Here is a 6,000-nt window from a genome sequence, read left to right as displayed (position 1 = left end):
ACTCCCAGCAACAACAAAAATAAATAAATAAAAAATAGGGAACCACCCCTCACGCTCCACCTCATGATGCTTAATCGACGTAATCAACCTTAATTTGATGCAGTGTGAAAAAAATGCACAGAAATCAATTATTTTTCAAGAAATATTAAATAGATTCAACATCTTTCTTCAACAAAATTGCAGACTGCACAGATGGTACCTTCCCAAAGTAAAAAGTACTATAGCTTACTAGGGTATATATATTAGACTTAATAGTTACTATATACAGTAATTGACTTCTATTCATTTTACATCAAATTAAAACTTTGGGTGTCAGATAATTATTTATTAAAAGCTAGACATTTTAAATGAGAATAAGAAAGAAAAGTATGTCTTTGTGCCCCCTTTTCCCTGTTAATGCCCTATTGGCCCCCCTGGCTAAACTTTGCTAGATCCGCCCCTGCAGTTACCAGCGTCAGCTACGTAGAAAAAGATCCTGGAGTAGAAAGTAATATTAAATACATTCTAACAATAGCTGATCAAGCTTAAACGTGCTGCTGTTGTTCAGCCGCTGGTTTCCTCTTTCTGGTGCAAAGTGGGCCAAAAGCAAACTAGAGACACGGACTCGCGACAGAAAAGCTGATCAGCTGATCGTTAAGCAGTTTCATCATTGAAGTAGCAGCAAGAAGACGCAGTCGCTTGTTAAGCTTAAGGCAGGAATGCTTTACAAACATTCAGAGATGGACTTACACACTTGCTTTACTTCTGTCGGAGATGAAATGCTGGGTTGCTAGCGAAGCTCCACATGCTATCCAGACCAGCACGGTCCGCATGCCACAGCCGCTCTATCACGTGATGCATACTGCTCCAACGTGCTAACGTTCTGAGGTGAGTTACGGCGTGTTGCAAGTTTTGTGAGGTGCTTTCGTGATATTTAATGGATCGGATTACATTTTTTATTTTTCTCCGATATCCGATCCAGTCATTTAGGTCAGTATCGGACCGATACCGATACGTAATATCGTATCGGTCCATCTCTAGTTTTTATTAATATAAATAACACTTTTAAGCCTTTTACAACTGTGTAGGTTTAAATTTAATTTTAAACCTTATTTCCGGCTGAACTCAACATGTCTTGAGTGCCACAACCATCACGTCCCGACCCCTTTTTGCCAGCATCATAATCCTGTGATGAGCTGAGTGTGAAGACCAGTTAGCTTGGTATGACTTTATAGTGAGCGGTCAGGGGTTTGAGTCACCTTTGTGCTGTACCAGGGAGCCTAAGCCCCAATTTAAACAGGTCTTGAGACCAGTGAGACCCGGTAACCACAGGTTGCTAGGGAAAAACCTTTCGTAGCTGGTTGGCGAGTGGTTGCTGGACTGTGAATTCACTTATGAAGCCCCAGTCACATATAATTAGAAAGTAGTCAGTGACCCGGGGTTAACACCAGTCAATGGGGAAAAATGTGTATTCTCCAATAGCCTGGCTAATATATATGTAGTTGCTTGTTGTCACAAGATGAAACTGATAACAAAGTTTGCATAGAAGATGCCAACTTGTCTGCAAACATTCAACAACTACTCAATGTGTACTGAAACTATGAAAAGTTCAACAAAACTGGAAGTGGAGCCTGCTCCCCTTCAAAGGCACAACTTTTACTTTTCCTCTTGGTGGTTAATTATCATGTGTTTGCAGACAAGCTGGCAACCTTTCACCAACTGGTCAGTGGTTGCTGAAAGGTCTCTGGGTCTTCATGAGCAATCACCGTGCATTAGCAGATTCAGGCTTCCTCATGAGACAAATGAAAGGATGATAGTGTAGATTTATTTTTGTTTGGACAATGACCTCTGAAAAAAGGTTTTTATGGCTGGATGCATTCAGCCAATCAACTTAAATATCTATGTCTTGATCAGTCATGCCTCAAAACATTCATAAGCACCTCACCATGTATTATCAGTTAAGTTAGCACTAAATTCTCTCTACTGATATGTTGCAGGCTGTTTGAATATATGACGAATGACTGATTGCACAGTGGGCAAAGATGATGAGCTGTTCAGTACTGGTTGGGACGTCACATTCCCTTCAAAGCCTTAAAACCAAAAAACTTGATCCGCGCTCAAAGTCACTTCATTTTAAAACTTTCCTGTCCCCTGATTTCATGTTGTTGTCAGTGAAGGAACATTATCAAACACATTTCTGTTTTGTTTTGGACTGGACCGTGCAAAGAGGTAGTCTGATCTCTCTATTTGTGCTGTCTGTTCTTGGCTTCAGTCGTGGCTCGCTCTCCTCATGACCATGTTTCACTTTGTCGCCCGACTCCCCCCTGCTGAGAGGGGACTGTCACCCAGGACTGTGCCAGGCTTGGAGTTGGCACACACACACATAAGCACACACACAAAATCTTCTCTCCGTCTCCTATATTTTAGACAAAAAAGAAAAGAAAAAGAAAACCTTTCCTGCACAGTTTGCCTCGTGTCATCAAGCAGAGACACCCGTTCCTCTGGGCAGATTTGAAGCATGTGGTGGCCAGAGATTTAGATAGATATATCTCACCCATTAACATCTGCTCCCCTGGCCTGCTCAGCACTTCCTTCCAGAAGGCCACTGCATACACACTCATCAGCATGTACATACATACACACTCACATCCACGCACGCACACATACACTACGGTTCATCTGCGGTTGACAATCAAGGACAGTTGGTTTTGAACAGTGTCAGGACAGTTAGACTCTCACAGGGAGTCTCCAAACTACAGGCGACTGGCACACAGACAAACACTCAGAGAGCACATTTACGGCCAAACACTGAACGCCATCTGTCAGTCACTGTAGGAGGATATTACTGCTGACGCACACACACACACACAGACACGCACACACACAGACACGCACGCACAGGCACTTTCTGTCTGGCTGAATCTGTATTTATCACACAAAATTCACACCAAAACTGGCTTGTATGCGGACAAGTGAAAGTGTGTGTGTTTGTGTATGTGTAAACACAGCATGTCCATTTTGTCAGGAATGTTGTTTATGTGTTTCAGTTTATTTTCTAAGCCCGTAATTGATAACATTGACAGCCATCCTGCATGCATGGCCGTTCATTGGAGGAAGAACTCGGATATTTTCTTAAATGAAAGCGAGCGTTTGCTACGATGAAAGATGGCTTTGTTGCAGATATGTCAAGTTGACTGAGAACTACTTTTGTAATTGATGTAGAAGCATTTAAAACCTTTATTATTATTAACATTTTAGAGAATTTTTCATTGTGTATGTCCCAAAAGCTTGACTTACTAACTCAAACTTTTGAGAAGATAACCTTTAATTGAGAAAACAGACTGAATTTCTGACTTAAAGATGCAAAAAAAGGTTTTGTTTTGTTTTTCAGATTAATATTGAATACCTGAGATGTGGTTGAGTAAAGCTACGGATGCACCGTGGTAAACCTTTGCCATATTTTTGTTCGCTAAATGTTCAAAGATGAAGTGTGATGAAGAGGTTTTAACCTTTAGAATAGTTCAGCCATTTTTCTTAATGGCTATTTCTTTGTTTCATTGACACAAAAGGGGGCTACTGAAAACAAAAACGAGCAAAAATGGGAAATATTTCTGTATCCGCATCGGCCCAGAAATTCACCATCTGTGCACAGATCAAAACGCCTCAAAGTTTCACTACCCGGGTAAATGTGTGTTACTTTTCACACTATGACAAATTCATTTGGGAGTAATGAGCTATCCTATTGCGTTGTTTTTTTTTTAAGTACAGCTAAACACTTTATTTAATTCTCACATGATAAATAAATAGCACCTTATGAAATTAACTCAGTCTATCTCCCATTGTGTTCAAACGTCCCGTGATGACAGATGATATAACCAGCCCGAAACAATAACACACATGGTTATCATTCTGCAGCCCCATCCTCTCACTTTCCGCGACCCTGCTTGGACAAAGGGAAGTGTCAACACCACTTCTCTAACTGCACAATTAACATGCAAATGAGCTGAGTCGCTAATGGCAATGGCAAAGCGCTCTTATGATGGAAATATGCTTTCTGCTTTGGCAGTATGGGTTAAACATTAGTCTAAGGAATCAGCTGAGGACATTAGGGCAGAGGCCTCAGAAGCTTCCCTCAGGGCAGAAAGGGAGAAAGATGGAGGTAAACTCAGAGAGGGAACGGACTTTGCACCTGCTTCAATATGACTATGACACACACACACACTGAGCATAACCAGGCGGTTATAATCAGCCTCGTTCAGGCTGTCAGCTCGGTCAATAACTTATCCCCTCAACTGCTTTTGTTCTAGCAGCAGCTCGGCTGATGCGGCCACTGCCCCTTATTCAACTAAAATTTATTTTCAATTGCTGCCCTCAGGCAGCAGCTCACTGACCGACCAAGTAAACAAACCAGAAGACCACTTCACATTCATACACTTCCACACAGGCAGGACTCTTCACACTCAATGCAACAGCAGTCTGTGGCTGCCAAATGACATGTTTATACAAACTCTGGAGTTATAAAAGCCTTAAATGCCCCTACTGTTTGTGCATATCTGACACCCCCCCCTCTAAAACAACCCTTATATTTGCAGCTTTGTAAAACTATATCTGTGATGGAGCTGGCAAGCAGCTGTCGGGGTGTTTTAATTAAAACAACTTTGCGGATTTTCAGATTTGGAGGTTGGAGCTTTGTCACAGGGCCAGCAAGTGAGGCTGACAGTATTTGTTGCCTTGTTAGCATCCATGTTTAAGAATGGAGAAAAAAGGCCTCTCATTGTGTGTGTGTGTGTGTGTGTGTGTGTGTGTGTGTGTGTGTGTGTGTGTGTGTGTGTGTGTGTGTGTGTGTGTGTGTGTGTGGAGAGGGTGAACAAAGCAGTGTTTCTCTAAGTGATAAACCTCGAGTGGCTCGCAGTAACAGGTGTGTGCTCTGTAAAGGGCCAGTCATTTGTCAAGCCTCATGAAAAGAAGAGCTGATGGCCACGAGTCCATCCTATGATCGCTGACCAGCCTGCAAACAAAAACACAAATAGTTTCTGTAGAAATGATAGATTTGATCTCACAGCCTCTTTCACGTGCTATATAAATATATATGCATCTCATTTTTAGAGTTTATAGCTTTCTTTGTAAGTATTTTTGGTATTTTCCATATAATTTCTGCAATAAACACCTTTTTCACTTCTAATGCATTAATGCTGCTTTAAGGATGTTATGTTATTTGTATTTCACTATTCGCACACTCTCTAAGTTTGATGTTTGCTGCAGAACTGACCAAAATCAGCTGTCCAACAACCTTCTCTGGTTTAACTGCCTCTGGTATAACAAATAGGTGCTCAAATACATAAAATGTCCAAATTTGAAAGCTGTTTTTATTTTTCCAGTTGAGTTTTTCGGTCCTTAACATTATCAGTTCTTCTTTTTAGTTTTGCGTTTGTGTTGATGTTGTTATTGTTGTTGTGTTGCATTATTATCCTCTTCTCTCCTCCTGTTTTTGCCTTAATGAAAAAGACAAATCTGAATATCAGTGGGATTTATTTAAAACAAAACTAAAAGTCTCAGTCTAATGAGGATAATTTTTGTGAGCCCTGCCAGGAAGATAAGCCCCTCTGTTAGATAAACACAGAAAACCTGTAATTCACTCGCTGCTTGCAAGTTAGTTTTTCTGTTTACCTTTCCAGCCTTCAGAAGAATAAGAGGGAAATCTTCCATTTCAGTGTGCAGGCCAAAAGCAGGAAGATGCTTCTGTTGCCATATGATCGACATATCAGAGCAGGACGTACACTTCCAAATTTAAGCTGGTTTACATTCCTCTCTTTAACACGGATGTGTCTTGTGCACGCCATTTGCATGTGCATGATTGTTTTGTGCGTTATTTTGTGGCTTACTTACAAATGCTCTCCCTCTCTGGTAGCAGCAGAAGCAGCAGTTGTCTCTGCTTTGCTCGGCTCCTAATTAGCCAGAATTAAGAAGTATTTCTCAGCCCATTGAAGGGTCTATTTCCTTTGAAACCAGAGCATAATAAAC

General features: G+C 41.1%; 1 protein-coding gene across 1 annotated transcript in view; it reads left to right on the top strand.

Moving 5' to 3' along the window:
- Nucleotides 1-839: 839 nt before the first annotated feature.
- The window catches only part of LOC309720100 (uncharacterized protein), a 32,197-nt gene continuing 27,036 nt past the window's right edge, over nt 840-6,000 (top strand). The window contains exon 1 of the mRNA XM_082556686.1: nt 840-867. The gene's annotated coding sequence lies outside the window, so the exon portion shown is untranslated. The remainder of the gene's footprint in view (nt 868-6,000) is intronic.

The sequence above is a fragment of the Aulonocara stuartgranti genome (genome assembly GCF_965226115.1).
Source record: "Aulonocara stuartgranti genome assembly, chromosome: 13".
NCBI lineage: Eukaryota > Metazoa > Chordata > Actinopteri > Cichliformes > Cichlidae > Aulonocara > Aulonocara stuartgranti.
This window is presented reverse-complemented; position numbering and strand designations above follow the sequence as displayed.